At 44.2% G+C, this 20,662-nt stretch overlaps 1 protein-coding gene across 12 annotated transcripts in view; it reads left to right on the top strand.

Moving 5' to 3' along the window:
- LOC115197614 (neuronal cell adhesion molecule) overlaps window positions 1–20,662 on the top strand; it is a 153,428-nt gene that overhangs the window by 65,801 nt on the left and 66,965 nt on the right. For all 12 annotated transcript variants that reach the window (XM_029759308.1, XM_029759312.1, XM_029759305.1 and 9 more), the window contains exon 2: window positions 504–576. The gene's annotated coding sequence lies outside the window, so the exon portion shown is untranslated. The remainder of the gene's footprint in view (window positions 1–503; window positions 577–20,662) is intronic.

Here is a 20,662-nt window from a genome sequence, read left to right as displayed (position 1 = left end):
TCAGTTTACAATACAATTTGTTTAAACAGCTGTGTTTGCTCGGGATGGAGGAAAAGTGTAACACCACTCTGGCCCCTGAGGACCGGAGTTGCCCTTCCCTGCTTTAGATGCTTTTGGGAAAGTGGCCCCTGGTCTGTAAACTATGGTGTGACTGGGATGGGGTCCAAAGCAGACAACATGAAAGAGGATTACTGGTTTATAGATATATGAGACATAGAGAGGGCCTCCCCCTCAGATATACAAGACATAGAGAGGGGAATTGCAGAACTGTGTCACAAATATGCATACTGCTGCAAAACTATTTCACTGTGAAACATCATCAGGAGGGTAGTGCATTTGTTATTTGGTTGGTAATAGTCTCGTTTGCCAGACTCACAGCGGCTCTGGGAAGAGACTAGATTGGTAAAGCGGTGTTCTGTTTGATGGAAAGGGGAAGAGGTCATATAGCTAGTGGTATATGAATACTGATATCTAAGACAATCTTTATCTTCCCTGTTTTTCAGGGTGAAGAAGAACAGTGATTAAGAGGAGGATAGATTCTTGAAGAGGAGAGTGGAGTGGACTGGGTCTTGTCTGGTAAGTTATGCAGTAACATACAGTACTGTAGCTCCACACTGTCAACATACAGTACTGTAGCTCCACACTGTCAACATACAGTACTGTAGTTCCGTACTGTCAACATACAGTACTGTAGCTCCATACTGTCAACATACAGTAATGTAGCTCCACACTGTCAACATACAGTACTGTAGCTCCCACTGTCAACATACAGTACTGTAGCTCCACACTGTCAACATACAGTACTGTAGCTCCACACTGTCAACATACAGTACTGTAGCTCTATATTGTTAACGTACAGTACTGTAGTTCCATACTGCCAACATACAGTACTGTAGCTCTGTCCTGTCAACATACAGTACTGTAGTTCCACACTGTCAACATACAGTACTATAGCTCCATACTGTCAACATGCAGTACTGTAGCTCTGTCCTGTCAACATGCAGTACTGTAGTTCCATACTGTCAACATGCAGTACTGTAGCTCTGTCCTGTCAACATGCAGTACTGTAGCTCCATGCGGTCAACATGCAGTACAGTAGCTCCATGCGGTCAACATGCAGTACTGTAGCTCTGTCCTGTCAACATGCAGTACTGTAGCTCTGTCCTGTCAACATGCAGTACTGTAGCTCTGTCCTGTCAACATGCAGTACTGTAGTTCCACACTGTCAACATACAGTACTGTAGCTCCATACTGTCAACATGCAGTACTGTAGCTCCATATTGTTAACATACAGTACTGTAGCTCCACCCTGTCAACATACAGTACTGTAGCTCTGTCCTGTCAACATACAGTACTGTAGCTCCATACTGTCAACATACAGTACTGTAGCTCCACACTGTCAACATACAGTACTGTAGTTCCACACTGTCAACATACAGTACTGTAGCTCCCACTGTCAACATACATTACTGTAGCTCCACACTGTCAACATACAGTACTGTAGCTCCCACTGTCAACATACAGTACTGTAGTTCCACACTGTCAACATACAGTACTGTAGCTCCACACTGTCAACATACAGTATTGTAGCTCCACACTGTCAACATACATTACTGTAGCTCCATACTGTCAACATGCAGTACTGTAGCTCCATATTGTTAACATACAGTACTGTAGCTCCACACTGTCAACATACAGTACTGTAGCTCCCACTGTCAACATACAGTACTGTAGTTCCACACTGTCAACATACAGTACTGTAGCTCCACACTGTCAACATACAGTATTGTAGCTCCACACTGTCAACATACATTACTGTAGCTCCATACTGTCAACATGCAGTACTGTAGCTCCATATTGTTAACATACAGTACTGTAGCTCCACCCTGTCAACATATGGTATTGTAGCTCCAAGCTGTCAACATACAGTACTGTAGCTCCATACTGTCAACATGCAGTACTGTAGCTCCATACTGTCAACATACATTACTGTAGCTCCACACTGTCAACATACATTACTGTAGCTCCACACTGTCAACATACATTACTGTAGCTCCACACTGTTAGTCAACATATATTACTGTAGCTCCACACTGTTAATTAACATACAGTATTGCAGCTCTATCCTGTCAACATATGGTATTGTAGCTCCAAGCTGTCAACATACAGTACTGTAGCTCTATATTGTTAACGTACAGTACTGTAGTTCCATACTGCCAACATACAGTACTGTAGCTCTGTCCTGTCAACATACAGTACTGTAGTTCCACACTGTCAACATACAGTACTATAGCTCCATACTGTCAACATGCAGTACTGTAGCTCTGTCCTGTCAACATGCAGTACTGTAGTTCCATACTGTCAACATGCAGTACTGTAGCTCTGTCCTGTCAACATGCAGTACTGTAGCTCCATGCGGTCAACATGCAGTACAGTAGCTCCATGCGGTCAACATGCAGTACTGTAGCTCTGTCCTGTCAACATGCAGTACTGTAGCTCTGTCCTGTCAACATGCAGTACTGTAGCTCTGTCCTGTCAACATGCAGTACTGTAGCTCTGTCCTGTCAACATGCAGTATTGTAGCTCCATGCGGTCAACATGCAGTACTGTAGCTCTGTCCTGTCAACATGCAGTACTGTAGCTCCATACTGTCAACATGCAGTACTGTAGCTCTGTCCTGTCAACATGCAGTACTGTAGCTCCATACTGTCAACATGCAGTACTGTAGCTCTGTCCTGTCAACATGCAGTACTGTAGCTCCATACTAGTACTGTACGTTCCTGCTTCTTTGTGCTGGATATTTTTTCAGTCCACATTTCATACCCAACATCCTCTCTTTCCAAAACAGTTTCGTTTCCCTTAAATACTTGGAATGTTATTGGCTTGCTCTCAAACTCAAACATGAATTTCTTTGCTCACTTCTAATGTGAATGGAAACCACTGTCTGTCTGTCAGGCTTGTCTGGGAGGTTTCTGCTCTCTCACATGAGTTCTCCATCTATGATATTGCCAACATGCTAAATGGAATGCATTCATATTTTAACATAAAGCGGCACTGTACAATAAACTGGTCTAGTCTAGACGTTCTTGGGACGTTGTGTCATGGTCCCCTGAATGTCCCCTGAACGTTCTTGGGACGTTGTGTCATGGTCCCCTGAATGTCCCCTGAACGTTCTTGGGACGTTGTGTCATGGTCCCCAGAATATCCCCTGAACGTTCTTGGGACGTTGTGTCATGGTCACCTGAATATCCCCTGAACATTCTTGAGACGTTGTGTCATGGTCCCCAGAATATCCCCTGAACGTTCTTGGGACGTTGTGTCATGGTCCCCAGAATATCCCCTGAACGTTCTTGGGACGTTGTGACATGGTCACCTGAATATCCCCTGAACGTTCTTGGGACGTTGTGACATGGTCCCCATGAAGGTTTTGAAACACTATGAATCACTATGATAAATATAATTGTGTGTATTTTTTACAGAGCTGAGTGTAGGCTTGGCAACAATAACAAGGGGTGCTGTGTAATTTCTTTGAGACTATCAGGTGGCTTCCCTGGGACAAACCGGGAACTAGACCAAAACCTCCATGAGTTCATTAGATGCTGTATAGCTGAGAGGGAGTGGGAGAGAGAGAGAGAAGGACGGGGAGAGAGAGAGAGAGAGAGGTGATGGAGAGAGAGAGGTGGGGGAGAGAGAGAGAGGGGGGAGGTGAGGGGGAGAGAGACGGAGAGAGAGAGGGGGGGAGAGAGAGAGAGAGAGAGAGAGGTGACGGAGAGAGCGAGAGGGGGGGAGGTGGGGGAGCGAGAGAGATAGAGGTGGGGGAGAGAGAGAGATAGAGAGAGAGAGGTGACGGAGAGAGCGAGAGGGGGGAGGTGGGGGAGAGAGAGGGGGGAGAGAGAGGGGGGAGAGGTGGGGGAGAGAGAGAGATAGAGAGAGGTGACGGAGAGAGCGAGAGGGGGGAGGTGGGGGAGCGAGAGAGATAGGTGGGGGAGAGAGAGAGATAGAGGGGGAGATGTAAAGGAACATTTCAGTCTCTGACCTCATCTAGACCCTCAAAGCTAGATTTCTGAAGACACATTCACTGTCTTTCTGTCTCTTCCTCTCTCTTTGTTCATCTTTCACACTCTTTCTTTCTCCACATTCTCTCTCCCTGTCCCCTCTCTCTCTCTGCCGGGGTGGTCATTCAAAAGTGTTGACTCAGCCTCTCTGGCCTGGAACACACAGTGGTATTGACCAACACATTCACAACAAGTAACAGAGAGAGAGAGAGGGGGAGGCTGAGGGCCCGAGTGGGGACAAGAGCCAGAGAGAGAGATAGAGTGGGTGAGAGAGAGACTGACCCAAACTTAAGGAAAGCTTTGACTATGTACAGACTCAGTGAGCATAGCTTTGCTATTGAGAAAGGCTGCCGTAGGCAGACCTGGCTCTCAAGAGAAGACAGGCTATGTGCAACACTGCCCACAAAATGAGGTGGAAACTGAGCTGCACAACCTCCTGCCAAATGTATGATCATATAATTGACACGTATTTCCCTCAGATTACACAGATCCACAAAGAATTCAAAAACAAACCCAATTTTAATAAACTCCCATATCTATTGGGTGATATAGCACAGTGTGCCATCACAGCAGCAAGATTTGTGACCTGTTGCCACAAGAAAAGGTAAACCAGTGAAGAACAAACACCATTGTAAATAAAACCCATATTTATGCTTATTTATTTTCCCTTTTATACTTTAACCATTTGCACATCGTTACAACACTGTATATATACATAATATGACATTTGTAATGTCTTTATTCTTTTAGAACTTCTATGAGTGTAATGTTTACTGTTCATTTATATTGTATATTTCACTTTTGTATATTATCTACTTCACTTGCTTTGGCAATGTTAACATATGATTCCCATGCCAGTAAAGCCCTTAAATTGAAATTGAATTGAATTGAGATAGAGAGGAGAAGGGGGGGGGCAGAGTGAGCAAGAGAGACAGACAGAAAGAGAAAGAGGTCGACAAACAGAGAGAGAGGGGACCACAGAGTGAGGACTGTAGACTGAATCAGCAGTTTAAAACACAGTGAGGCGTGAACCAACTGGTCTTTGTGAGCGGCAGCATTCAGTGCCGAGGGATGAATAGATTCACTTCACCCAGGCTCTCTTTTACGGGGTTCCCTCGCCTCACGTGCTTTGGTGTTATTGTTGTGTGCGTTTGTGTGTTTTGATGCTAGCTGGCAGGGACAGGGGGGTGAGAGGAGGAGACCCACCCAGGATGTTAACTTGTTGCTGTGGTTTGATAAACACACATTAATATAGGATTATTATATCCGTATGAGAAATCAAATCAAAACCACTTCACTACACTATGGTAGCCTGCTACGCTACACTGCAGTAGGTTGTAAATAACCAAATAGAAGATTTCCATGTGAAAAAGGCAATATCCCTGCCTCCAAGCTACTAGATGCAATCTGCCACTGTGTGCTAGTGCCTGGTGCAGGGGATTATTTCATCTCTGAGAGCAGCAGGTTGCTCTCCCCAGGTGAAAGCAATGAGATTACTCAGCAGCAGGACTGAGATCAGCTGTAGCACAGGTGGGGCCACACACACACACACACACACACACACACACGCGCACGCGCACACACACACACACACACACACACACACACACACACACACACACACACAAACCCCTCAGCTGGTCCCAGATAAGCTGATATACAGACAGATGGGATAAAGACAACAGTGACTTCAGACAGATACTGTACATAGACTGAAGCACTGTTTTAATAGCTCTCTGACATCTCTCCTGACTTCTCTTCTTGTTGAAGCCTCTTGCTGTGCCCTGAAGAGACATGGATAGAGAGAGAGAGAGAGAGAGAGAGAGAGAGAGAGAGAGAGAGAGAGGAGATGCCAGTCATTCTATGGCTGTCTCTCCATCTCATCACTCTGTTTCTTCTTTCTCTCCTCCTTCTCTTTCCCCTTCTCCCTCACCCCCTCCCCCTCGATATTGCTATTTTTCTCAATGTATTTACTTATTTATCAATCAGTCCACCTTAAGCACAAGGATAGAATTGCTTTTCTTTTCCAAGCTGTTCAATAGAAACAAAATCATTTTGGATGGATGGCAAAAGGACAGACGATTTCAAGCCATGTCTAGTAATTCAGAATATCAACGTAGCTGGACAGAGGGGATTTTCCTCACATGTTCGGCTGGCCTGGTGTGAGATGCCAGCATCTATCTATTTGGAAGAGGTCGGTGCGCAGGGGTGGTTGAGAAATCCAATGATTTATGTGGCCGTTAAGTCTGGTTCATGGTCCCAATACCAAGTCTATCTGCTCATCAATATAAAACACATGCTTCACAGTGTTGCGTGTTGCAGAATACAAATGCACCTGCTGCAATACCTGCAAATGAGTGTGATACCTAGATCACTGCTGACTCCTAGTAAGAAATAACCTCTAGACTCCAGAGTGATTCTTACCAAGAAATTGGCTGCATATGCAATCTGAGACTGACACAGAAGTACAGTGAGGGGAAAAAGTATTTGATCCCCTGCTGATTTTGTACGTTTGCCCACTGACAAAGAAATGATCAGTCTATAATTTTAATGGTAGGTTTATTTGAACAGTGTTAGACAGATTAACAACAAAAAAATCCAGAAAAACGCATGTCAAAAATGTTATAAATTGATTTGCATTTTAATGAGGGAAATAAGTATTTGACCCCCTCTCAATCAATCAGAAATATTTCTGGCTCCCAGGTGGCTTTTATACAGGTAACGAGCTGAGATTAGGAGCACACTCTTAAAGGGAGTGCTCCTAGTCTCAGTTTGTTACCTGTATAAAAGACACCTGTCCACAGAAGCAATCAATCAATCAGAATACAAACTCTCCACCATGGCCAAGACCAAAGAGCTCTCCAAGGATGTCAGGGACAAGATTGTAGACCTACCCAAGGCTGGAATGGGCTACAAGACCATCGCCAAGCAGCTTGGTGAGAAGGTGATAACAGTTTATTATTATTCGCAAATGGAAGAAACACAAAATAACTGTCAATCTCTCTCAGAGGGGCTCCATGCAAGATCTCACCTTGTGGAGTTGCAATGATCATGAGAACTGTCATAGGCGTTGTAAGGATAGGACCAAGGCGCAGCGGGTAAAGTGCTCATCTTCTTTATTAGAAGTAACGTGAACACTTAAACAATATAAACAAATGACAAAAACAGTTCCGTAAGGCAACACAGGCTATACAGGAAAATAACCACCCACAAAACATAAGTGAAACAAACACAACTAAATATGGCCTCCAATTAGAGACAACGACAACCAGCTGCTTCTAATTGGAGGTCATTGCCAAAAACCCAACATAGAAATAGAAAAATAGATATAAACATAGAAATAGAGAACATACAACCCAAACCCCCCAAAAAATGAAACACACAAAACAAACACCCCCTGCCACGCCCTGACCAAACTACAATGACAAATAACTCTAGGCTAGGGAGCGTTGCTGGAGACTCCTGGCTGAGGAGCGTCACTGGAGGCTCCTGGCTGAGGAGCATCGCTGGAGGCTCCTGGATGAGGAGCGCCGCTGGAGGCTCCTGGCTGAGGAACGTCGCTGGAAGCTCCGGGGTGAGGAGCATCACTGGAGACTCCGGGCTGAGGAGCGTCGCTGGAGACTCCTGGCGGAGGAGCGTCGCCGGAGACTCCAGGCTGGGGAGCGTCGCCGGAGGCTCCAGGCTGGGGAGCGTCGCCGGAGACTCCAGGCTGGGGAGCGTCGCCGGAGGCTCCAGGCTGGGGAGCGTCGCCGGAGACTCCAGGCTGGGGAGCGTCGCCGGAGACTCCAGGCTGGGGAGCGTCGCCGGAGGCTCCAGGCTGGGGAGCGTCGCCGGAGGCTCCTGGCTGAGGAGCGTCGCTGGAGGCTCCTGGCTGGGGAGCGTCGCTGGGGGCTCAGGGCTGAGGAGCATCGCTGGAGGCTCAGGGCTGAGGAGCGTCGCTGGAGGCTCAGGGCTGAGGAGCGTCGCTGGAGGCTCAGGGCTGAGGAGCGTCGCTGGAGGCTCAGGGCTGAGGAGCGTCGCTGGAGGCCTCCTGCGTGGAGCTGGGACCGGTCTCCCCGGACTGGGGAGACTTACAGAAGATTGGGTGCGCAGAGCGGGAACGGGGCACACTGGGCGGTGGAGGCGCACCGGCGGTCTGGAACTCAGGGCTGGCACACCCCATCCTGGCTGAGTGGTCACTGTAGCCTGGCACGGGCAGAGCACTGGCACAGGGCGAACTGGGCTGTGCTGGAGAGTGATTGCTGTCGTGCGTAGAGCAGGCGCAGGGTAAGCTGGACCGAGGAGACGCACTGGCGGCCAGATGCGCTGCGCCGGCGCGCTGCCGGCCAACTCTCGCCCTGCAACGCTGCGGAGCCCGTATTGGCCGCACCGGACTGTGTGTGCGTATGGGCGACACGTGCACATTTCTGCATAGCTCGGTGCTCTCCACGTCACCCGCTCCCCACGGTAAGCACGGGGAGTTGGCTCAGGACTCCATCCTGACTCTGCCCAACTCCCCGTGTGGGGGGGATGCCTCTCGGCCTCATGTAGCTCCCTTAATTTTCTCTCCCAGAAACATCGTTCTGCCTCCCATGTCCATTCTTCTCCTCGGTGCTCCAATCCCCGCTGTTTGGTCCTTGTTTGGTGGGTGGTTCTGTCATGGGCGTCGTAAGGATTGGACCAAGGCGCAGCGGGTAAAGTGCTCATCTTCTTAATTTATTAAAGAAAACACTTAAACAAAATAAACAAACGACGAAAACAGTTCCATAAGGCTCCCAGGCTATACAGAAAATAACCACCCACCAAAACACAAGTGATACAAACACAACTAAATATGGCCTCCAATTAGAGACAACAACAACCAGCTGCCTCTAATTGGAGGTCATTGCCAAAAACCCAACATAGAAATAGAAAACTAGATATAAACATAGAAATAGAGAACATAGAACCTATACCCAAAAACACCGAAACACACAAAACAAACACCCCCTGCCACGCCCTGGCCAAACTACAATGACAAATAACCCCTTTTACTGGTCAGGACGTGACAAGAACGGTGAGGAATCAGCCCAGAACCACACGGGAGGATCGTGTCAATGATATCAAGGCAGCTGGGACCATAGTCACCAAGAAAACAATTGGTAACACACTACGCCGTGAATGACTGAAATCCTGCAGCGACCGCAAGGTCCCCCTGCTCAAGAAAGCACATATACATGCCCATCTGAAGTTTGCCAATGAACATCTGAATGATTCAGAGGATGACTGGGTGAAAGTGTTGTGGTCAGATGAGACCAAAATGGAGCTCTTTGGCATCAACTCAACTCGCCGTGTTTGGAGGAGGAGGAATGCTGCCTATGACCCCAAGAACACCATCCCCACCGTCAAAAATGGAGGTGGAAACATTATGCTTTGGGGGTGTTTTTCTGCTAAGGGGAAAGGACAACTTCACCACATCAAAGGGACGATGGTCGGGGCCATGTACCGTCAAATCTTGGGTGAGAACCTCCTTCCCTCAGCCAGGGCATTGAAAATGGGTCGTGGATGGGTATTCCAGCATGACAATGACCCAAAACACACGGCCAAAGCAACAAAGGAGTGGCTCAAGAAGAAGCACATTAAGGTCCTGGAGTGGCCTAGCCAGTCTCCAGACCTTAATCCCATAGAAAATCTGTGGAGGGAGCTGAAGGTTCGAGTTGCCAAACATCAGCCTCGAAAGCTTACTGACTTGGAGAAGATCTGCCAAGAGGAGTGGGACAAAATCCCTCCTGAGATGTGTGCAAACCTGGTGGCCAACTACAAGAAATGTCTTACCTCTGTGATTGCCAACAAGGGTTTTGCCCCCAAGTACTAAGTCATGTTTTGCAGAGGGGTCAAATACTTATTTCCCTCATTAAAATGCAAATCAATTTATAACATGCGTTTTTCTGGATTTTTTGTTGTTGTTATTCTGTCTCTCTGTTCAAATAAACCTACCATTAAAATTATAGACTGATCATTTCTTTGTCAGTGGGCAAACGTACAAAATCAGCAGGGGATCAAGTACTTTTTTCCCTCACTGGATATTTCTCAATATGCATAATGCATCCTCATTAAGGCCAAAAGAAGACTGTGGGTGTTTCTCAATATGCATAATGTATCCTCATTAAGGCCAAGAGAAGACTGTGGGTGTTTCTCAATATGCATAATGTATCCTCATTAAAACCTGTCTGGGCTAGCGGGCAGTATTTTCACGGCCGGATAAAAAACGTACCCGATTTAAACTGGTTACTACTCTTGCCCAGAAACGAGAATATGCATATTATTAGTAGATTTGGATAGAAAACACTCTGAAGTTTCTAAAACTGTTTGAATGGTGTCTGTGAGTATAACAGAACTCATATGGCAGGCAAAAACCTGAGAAGATTCCAAGCAGGAAGTGGTCTGTCTGAGAATTTGTAGTTCTTCTTTTGATTCTCTATCGAAACTACAGTATCTGTGGGGTTACGTAGCACTTTCTAAGGCTTCCATTGGCTCTCTAAAGCCTTCAGAAAGCAGATTGAGGCGTCTCCTGTCTCTGGGCAGAGTATAGTAGCTCAGTTTCTCAGTGGTCTGCCTGGTGACAAAGAGATTGGATATGCGCATTCACGTAACCACGCTGTTTTTTCTTTTCCTCTTTGAATGAATACACTATTGTCCAGTTGGAATATTATCGCTATTTTACGAGAAAAATACCATAAAAATTGATTTTAAACAACGTTTGACATGCTTCTAAGTACGCTAATGGAACATTTAGAATTTTTTTGTCTCGAAATGCGCTCGCGCGTTACCCTTTGGATAGTGACCTGAACGCACAAACAAAACAGAGGTATTTGGACATAACTATGGATTATTTGGAACAAAAACAACATTTCTTGTGGAAGTAGCAGTCCTGGGAGTGCATTCTGACGAAGATCAGCAAAGGTAATACAATTTTTCGAATACTAATTCTGAGTTTAGTGAGCCCCGAACTTGGCGGGTGTCAAAATAGCTAGCCGTGATGGCTGAGCTATGTACTCAGAATATTGCAAAATTGCTTTCGCCAAAAAGCTATTTTAAAATCTGACATAGCGATTGCATAAAGGAGTTCTGTATCTATAATTCTTAAAATAAGTATTATGTATTTTGTCAACGTTTATGATGAGAAATGTATTAAATTCACCGGACGTTTTCGGTGGGAATACATTTTCTGAACATCACACGCCAATGTAAAAAGCAGTTTTTTGATATAAATATGAACTTGATTGAACAAAACATGCATGTATTGTATAACATAATGTCCTAGGAGTGTCATCTGATGAAGATCATCAAAGGTTAGTGCTTCATTTAGCTGTGTTTTGGGTTTTTGTGACATATATGCTTGCTTGGAAAATGGCTGTGTGATTATTTTTGGCTATGTACTCTCCTAACATAATCTAATGTTTTGCTTTCGCTGTAAAGCCTTTTTGAAATCGGACAATGTGGTTAGATTAACGAGAGTCTTATCTTTAAAATGGTGTAAAATAGTCGGATGTTTGAAAAATTGAAATTATTGCATTTTTGAGGTATTTGTATTTCGCACCACGCTGTTCCACTGGCTGTTGAATAGAGTGGGACGGTCACATCCCACCTAGCCCAGAGAGGTTTTAAGGCCAAGAGAAGACTGGGTGTTTCTCAATATGCATATTGAATCCTCATTAAGGCCAAGAGAAGACTGTGGGTGTTTTTCAATATGCATACTACCATGCTCCAAGCACGCTAATTGGAGCATGAATCAAAGTATGATGGGCACTTTTCGGATGCATACTCTGCAGGTACACATTTGGAAGCATGCATTGATGCAAGTTTCAACGAAAAGTATTGACAGAAGTCTGATGCACACACAATGGCGGACATTTCTTTGGGCTGAAGCGAGAGAGAAAAAAACTCAGACTTCGGAATGACACGTTGCCCATTCACATCTCATATGTTGCCTGACTACAATATTTTACCTTGATACGTTAATAAATACATTCTGTGTTAATTTTGGCATGTTTACCTTTCTACAATACCCACTGTAGTGTGCGTAGATCGCAAGGCCATAGTAAGTTAATAGGGCTAACTGGCTAGCTACTACTGTCACCTAGCTAGATACCCAAGAAGAATTGACATCTACCTTGCATAACATAATTTTTTTTTCATTTTTGCCTGTTAAACTATCTGGTTAGCTAGACTATTACGATTCACATAAAGCTAACTGATAGTTATGAAGTGAAATATTTGCTTTGTATATCTTATTTTGTCTATGTTGTTTAAATATATATATATAAAGACAGTACTTGTGTGTGTATATATATATATATATATATATATTTAACTAGGCAAGTCAGTTAAGAACAAATTCTTATTTACAATGACAGCCTACCGGGGAACAGTGGGTTAACTGCCTTGTTCAGGGGCAGAACGACAGATTTTTACCTTGTCTGCTCGGGGATTTGATCCAGCAACTTTTATGGTTACTGGCCCAACGCTCCAACCACTAGGCTACCTGCTGCCATTGTCCTGGCTGGAAGAAGGGTCAGTGAATGGGGAGGGGCAGCGTGAGGTAATGCAGTAGGGGGGAGTGCTTCTCAAAATGTAATGTTTTATGTGTTTTCCACACTCTCATCCTCACATATATATATATATATATATGCTACATATGGCTCCTCAAGAGAACATCCTCTGAGAATGCAGTCAGAGCATGAGAGTATGGAGCACGGTAGTATGCATACTGAGAAACACCTTGTATCTCACTTTATATCAGGGATTTGTTGCACCAGTTGCGAGATTGAATTTCTGTTGCATTTCCCGTACTGTGACCTTCAGTGGTCTTATGTGTAAAAGATGTTCAATCGTCCTTCATAGACATGAGAGAAAGATTTTACATTCAGAGGTGTCTGTGGTCTGACTCTATACTACAATGATTAATGCTCTTGTCATTCCTTCTCTGGTGCACTAAAATGACCCTGAGTATTGAGTCCCAGCCCTGAAAGCGTGCCATACAAACTCAGGCTGCACAGTTTGGTGTCTAGGCTGACCCTCTTATGCTGCTCTTAGCCCTCTGTGGGAAGTGGTCAAAGCTGAACAAAACCCTGTTCACACTGTCGTATAGCTTGGCTTGGTTCAGCTCAGCTCAGTTGTGTGAAAGTGGTAGAAGAGACCTCCAGGCCATGCTAGCTTTACCTACCCATTACTGTCAATTGACCCTGGTCTGAGCGTTGAGCCCTGGCCTGAGCGTTGAGCCCTGGTCTGAGCGTTGAGCCTTGGTCTGAGCGTTGAGCCCTGGCCTGAGCGTTGAGCCCTGGCCTGAGCGTTGAGCCCTGGCCTGAGCGTTGAGCCCTGGCCTGAGCGTTGAGCCCTGGCCTGAGCGTTGAGCCCTGGCCTGAGCGTTGAGCCCTGGTCTGAGCGTTGAGCCCTGGTCTGAGCGTTGAGCCCTGGCCTGAGCGTTGAGCCCTGGTCTGAGCGTTGAGCCCTGGTCTGAGCGTTGAGCCCTGGCCTGAGCGTTGAGCCCTGCACACAAACCAGTGGCGGCTGGTGACGAGGACATACAGGATATACTGGTCATTAGGTGGACACAGACCAAGTATGCACAGCTGAGTAGCTGGCCTGCTGATTGGCTGAACCTTTAATGCTGCCCCCAGCTCTCTCTGGGCCTGTCCGGAGTGGTTCTGGGCTATACTATGGCTTCAGCCACCCATTACTGTGCAGCACACACCACTCAGACAGACCTCTCCCCTGCATTAGCTCCTACTTCCTATCCTAATCCCAACTCTAGCCTGACTGGAACAGTGTTATTAGTGGAAGTGGAATATGGACTGTTAGTGTTAAATCAAATCCCATGATGTTCCATTCCGGAACCATGTGAAACAGTGTTTGGCAGATGAGGATCTGATTTTCCAGACATAAAGACAGTACTTGTTGGGCCCATTATTTTAGATGGACCAGACCTGACAGCAGGCAGGATCTGTGTTTAGATGGAGACCTTCTGGGAACAGGACCAAATACACTCAGACTATGAGCTATGAAGTGCGGGGTAATGGGTAGGCTACATCTGTCAGCACAACATCAGTAACTCAAGGTTTTTTTGTTTGAGTGTACATTAGTGACTTTAGTTTTTAGTTAATGTACATTAGTGGTATTCACTGCTTTTTATTGTACCTGTATTTTGGTTTTAATTTGAGTAGTTTTCAAAGCCTTTATACCAGGTATCATCAACTATATTCAGCCGCGGGGCGATTTGATTTATTAGTTCTTGAGCGGATGGTCAGGAAACCAGAACATAATGACTAATAATGTATACACTGCAAATGGACCGCAAGAAGCTCAAGCAGATATAGTTTTTGACTAAAACATAATAATTTCAAACCTTGCTTACATTTGTGTATGATCACGTGTCTCTCTATTATGCGTGGGAATAGTTGGGGAACAGATTTCCAAAATTAAAATCACTTGGAGCTGATTTCCTGGTGTTTTTAGTCTTTTATGTCCAACCAAGAAAAATAAAATATCAGAAAACTTGAGGGGCAAAATAAAACCGTCAGTTGGGGAACCATACTGTATTTCTATATTATATATAACCAAAACTGTATTTCTATATTATATATAACCAAAACTGTATTTCTATATTATATATAACCAAAACTGTATTTCTATATTATATATAACCAATACTGTATTTCTATATTATATATAACTAAAACTGTATTTCTATATTATATATAACCAATACTGTATTTCTATATTATATATAACCAATACTGTATTTCTATATTATATATAACTAAAACTGTATTTCTATATTATATATAACCAATACTGTATTTCTATATTATATATAACCAAAACTGCATTTCTATATTATATATAACAATACTGTATTTCTATATTATATATAACCAAAATTGTATTTCTATATTATATATAACGAATACTGTATTTCTATATTATATATAACCAATACTGTATTTCTATATTATATATAACAATACTGTATTTCTATATTATATATAACCAAAACTGTATTTCTATATTATATATAACGAATACTGTATTTCTATATTATATATAACCAATACTGTATTTCTATATTATATATAACCAATACTGTATTTCTATATTATATACAACCAATAGTTGTTGAGTGTACAACACTTATTACTGAAAACTAAATGCATGGTCATGCATGCAAGATGTTCTAACATGTCAATGTTGATATGTGCTACAGATGGTTAAAGATGCCACATTACAGACATGTTGATCAGTGTTCCTGACAAATGAAACCGAAAGTAAGCACAGTAAGGTAAAGTAGTTTGATTCGGTGCCCAGAATCACTGGGCTCGATTCTATGCACATACAACCTCGAGGTAATCAGGGTCGTGTTCATTAGGCACCTAAGGGATGTAATCAGTGTTCATTAGGCACCTAATGGATGTAATCAGTGTTCATTAGGCACCTAATGGATGTAATCAGTGTTCATTAGGCACCTAATGGATGTAATCAGTGTTCATTAGGCACCTAGTGGATGTAATCAGTGTTCATTAGGCACCTAGTGGATGTAATCAGTGTTCATTAGGCACCTAGTGGATGTAATCAGTGTTCATTAGGCACCTAGTGGATGTAATCAGTCTTCATTAGGCACCTAGTGAATGTAATCAGTGTTCATTAGGCTCCTAATGGATGTAATCAGTGTTCATTAGGCTCCTAATGGATGTAATCAGTGTTCATTAGGCACCTAATGGAAAAAACTACTTGGTCTTGTCCAATAAGAAATTCTATTCCAAAACCTTTCTATTGGGTGCCCTAATGAACACGACTCAAAGGTGAACAGGTGAAAGGTTCAGTCACTGATAACTGTAGCAGTCAGAACTGATGACCAGGTCTGAACTGTTCCTGGATATCAGAGAACATTTCAGTCAAACACATCATGAGGGATGACATCATGTTCACTCTAAGCTCTGGTTTAGAAGCCAGCCTGACAACTTTCACCAGACCTGGGTTCAAATACTATTCGACATCTTTCAAATACTTTGTGCCTGGGATGCTAGACTGACAGGTTATGCAGTTTTGCAACTATTCTATTGGTTACATTGCAGCAGGCAAGCTCATAAATACCTTATTTACATAAGTATGTGCATCCTGTTTCCATTGATCATCCTTGAGATGTTTCTACAACTTGACTGGAGTCCACCTGTGGTAAATTCAATTGATTGGACATGATTTGTAAAGGCACACACCTGTCTATATAAAGTCCCACAGTTGACTGTGCATGTCAGAGCAAAAACTAAGCCATGAGGACGAAGGAATTCTCCATAGAGCTCTGAGACAGGATTGTGTCGAGGCACAGATCTGGGGAAGGGTACAATACATTTTCTGCAGCATTGAAGGTCCTCAAGAACACAGTGTCCTCCATCATTCTTAAATGGAAGAAGTTTTGCACCACCAAGACTCTTCCTAAAGCTGACCGCCCGGCTGAACTGAGCAATCGGGAGAGAAGGGCCTTGGTCAGGGAGGTGACCAAGTCCCCGATGGTCACTCTGAAAGAGCTCCATAGTTCCTCTGTGGAGATGGGAGAACCTTCCAGAAGGACAACCATCTCTGTAGTACTCCACCAATCAGGCCTTTATGGTAAAGTGACCAGATGGAAGTCACTCCTCAGTAAAAGGCACATGACAGCCCGCTTGGAGTTTTCCAAAAGGCACCTGTCACGCCCTGACCGGTAAGGGGTCATTTTGTTATTGTAGTATGGTCAGGACGTGGCAGGGGTGTGTTTGATTTATGTGTCTTGGGTTTTTGGGTAATGTCTATTTCGTCTATTTTCTATGTTCAGGTTTGGTTTGGCCTTCAATTGGAAGCAGCTGTTCTTCGTTGCTTTTAATTGGAGGCCATATTTAATTAGGGGGTTTTTGTCACTGTGTTTGTGGGTAGTTGTTCCATGTATAGCTGTGTAGCCTTACAGGACTCTTTTTCGTCGTTGTTTGTTATTTTTGTTAAGTGTTTATCCTAATAAAAAAGGAAGATGAGCACGATACCCGCTGCGCCTTGGTCCACTTTTTACGACGCGCCTGACAGCACCTAAAGACTCTCAGACCATGAGAAACAAGATTCTCTGGTCTGATGAAACCAAGATTGAACTCTTTGGTCTGAATGCCAAGCGTCATGTCTGGAGGAAACCTGGCACCATCCCTACGGTGATGCATGGTGGTGGCTGCATCATGCTGTGGGGATGTTTTTCAGTAGCAGGGAGACTAGTCAGGATATAGAGAAAGATGAACAGAGCAAAGTACAGAGATCCTTGGTGAAAACCTGCTCCAGAGCACTCAGGACCTCAGACTGGGGCAAAGGTTCACCTTCCAACAGGACATCGACCCTAAGCACAGCCAAGACAATGCAGGAGTGGCTTCGGGACAAGTCTCTGAATGTCCTTGAGTGGCCCAGCCAGAACCCGATCTAACATCTCTGGAGAGACCTGAAAATAGCTGTGCAGCAACGCTCCCCATCCAACCTGACAGAGCTTGAGAGGATCTGCGGATAAGAATGGGAGAAATTCCCCAAATACAGGTGTACCAAGCTTGTAGCGTCATACCCAAGAAGACTCGAGGCTGTAATCACTGCCAAAGGTGCTTCCACATCTTTTATAAATTAGCAAACATTTCTAAAACCCTGTTTATGCTTTGTCATTATGGAATATTGTGTGTAGATTGATGAACCAAAAAAATGTCATAATTTTTAGTTGAAGGATGTAACGTTACAAATTTTGGAAAAAGTCAAAGGGTCTGAATACTTTCCTGAAGGCATTGGTTATTAAATTAATTACAATCGTTTTTTTTAACCCAGGTCTGCCAGCTAGACATCTTTCGCTATTAAACTAATGAGACTTGTGTTCATTTAAACTCTTAAACAATCTCCCTCTAATTTCTCTAAAGGAGTTCTGTATTGAAACGAGGTCACAATGAAGTAGTAAGAACATCCAATCTGCTTATTGAAGAGAGATGCCTATCTCAGTTATTTTGTTCTCCATAAAGTAATGAAGGTTAAATAGGGTGCCATTTGGAAAGAATCCCTCAGAAGTTAATTATCTTTAGAAGAAGAAGAGATAGAAGAGAGAGACAAAACAGAGAGAACTTAGTATTCATGGCATCTAAGAGCCAACTCTCTAATTCAAAATACAGTAGTACTTAATTTACTCTGGGCTATCTTTGATTAATTGTTCCTTTCTTTGGGTCTTCGGGTTGCTTTTTGTCAAACTTAGCATATGAAAACCTGACTGGTGAAATAGAGTGTCGAAAAGCTCAGGCCCATGTAAGCACAGCTCATTGAGACAGGGCTGAAAGGGGGTGTTTGAACTAAGGGACGATTATTTTCACATTACACTACATTTCCTTTTGGGTTTGGTGTGCTGTATCATCTCAGGGGGAATCGCTGGGACCCATGGTCCATACTAAATATATGATTAACTTCACATTAAGCCTACTCACCTCCCTGATGCAGTTCTATGGGCGCCCAACCAATTGTGCTATTATGTGTTTTTCTTCACGTTATTTGTAACTTATTTTGTACATAATGTTTCTGCCACCATATCTTATGGTAAAAAAGAGCTTCTGGATATCAGGACAGCGATCACTCACCTCGGATTAGACAAATCATTTTTCTTCAACAAGCAGGAAGTACAGGATGTACTTCAGACACCCGACAAGGCCGAAATCCCAGACAATGACAAGAGAAATAGACGCAGGTATAGAGGACACAGGGCGGGGTGCCTGGTAAGGATCCGCCGACGGCAAGTGGGAAATCTGCCCTTACTATCAATATTACTTACCAACGTACAATTATTGGACAATAAATTATATGAGGTACAATCACGAAAATCCTACCAACGGGACATCAAAAACTGTAATATCTTATGTTTCACCGAATCGTGTCTGAATGACGACATGGATCACATTCAGCTGGTGGGATATACGCTGCACCGGCTAGATAGAACAGCACACTCTGGTAAGACGAGGGAGGGCGGTCTGTGTATTTTTGTAAACAACAGCTGATGCACGAAATCCAAGGAAGTCTCTAGATTTAGCTCACCTGAAGTAGAGTATCTCATGATAAGCTGTAGACCACACTATTTGCCAAGAGAGTTTATTTACTGTTTATTTACCACCATAGACGGATGCTGGCACTAAGACCGCACTCAGTCAGCTGTATAAGGAAATAAGCAAACAGGAATCTGCTAAGCCAGAGGCGGCGCTCCTAGTTATCAGGGACTTTATAATGCAGGGAATCTTAAATCAGTTTTACCTAATTTCTATCAGCATGTTAAATGCGCAACCAGAGGGAAAATAATTCTAGAATACCTTTACTCCACACACAGACACACGTACAATGCTCTCCGTTGCCCTCCATTTGGCAAATCTGACCAGAATTCTATCCTCCTGATTCCTGCTTACAAGCAAACACTTAAGCAGGAGCACCAGTGACTCGGTCTATAAAAAAGTGATCAGATGAAGCAGATGCTAAACTACAGGATTGTTTTGCTAGCACAGATCGGAACATGTTCTGGGATTTTTCCGATGTCATTGAGGAGTACACCACATCAGTCACTGGCTTTATCAATAAGTGCATTGAGAACGTCGTCCCCACAGTGACTGTACGTACATACACCAACCAGAATCCATGGATTACAGGCAACATCCACATCAAGCTAAAGGGTTGAGCTGCCGCTTTCAAGGTGTAGGACTCTAACCCGGAAGCTTATAAGAAATCCTGCTATGCCCTCCGACGAACCATCAAACATGCAAAGCGCCAATACAGGACTAGGATTGAATCGTACTACACCGGCTCCGATGCTCGTCGGATGTGGCAGGGCTTGCAAACTATTACAGACTACAAAGGGAAGAACAGCCGTGTGGTGCCCAGTGACACGAGTCTACCAGATGAGCTAAATCACTTCTATGCTCGCTTCGAGGCAAGCAACACCGAGGCATGCATGAGAGCATCAGCTGTTCCGGACGACTGTGTGATCACGCTCTCCGTAGCCGACGTAAGACCTTTAAACAGGTCAACATTCCCAAGGCCACTAGGCCAGACGGATTACCAGGACGTGTGCTCCGGGCATGTGCTGACCAACTGGCAGGTGTTTCACTGACATTTTCAACATGTCCCTGATTGAGTCTGTAATACCAACATGCTTCAAGCAGACCACCATAGTGTTCCTAAGAACACTATGAACACTAAGGTAACCTTTCTTGTGCCCAAGAACACTAAGGTAACCTGCCTAAATGAATACAGACCCGTAGCACTCACATCCGTAGCCATGAAGTGCTTTGAAAGGCTGGTAATGGCTCACATTAACACCATTATCCCAGAAACCATAGACCCACTCCAATTTGCATACCGCACAAACAGATCCACAGATGAGGCAATCTCTAATGCACTCCACACTGCCCTTTCCCACCTGGACAAAAGGAACACCTACATGAGAATGTTATTCATTGACTACAGCTCAGCGTTCAACACCATATTGCCCTCAAAGCTCATCACTAAGCTAAGGATCCTTGGACTAAACACTTCCCTCTGCACCTGGATCCTGGACTTCCTGTCGGGCCGCCCCCAGGTGGTGA

The sequence above is a fragment of the Salmo trutta genome, chromosome 7, assembly GCF_901001165.1.
Source record: "Salmo trutta chromosome 7, fSalTru1.1, whole genome shotgun sequence".
Classification (NCBI taxonomy): Eukaryota; Metazoa; Chordata; class Actinopteri; order Salmoniformes; family Salmonidae; genus Salmo; species Salmo trutta.
Note: the sequence above shows the minus strand (reverse complement) of the source record. Positions and strands in the feature narration are given on the sequence as shown.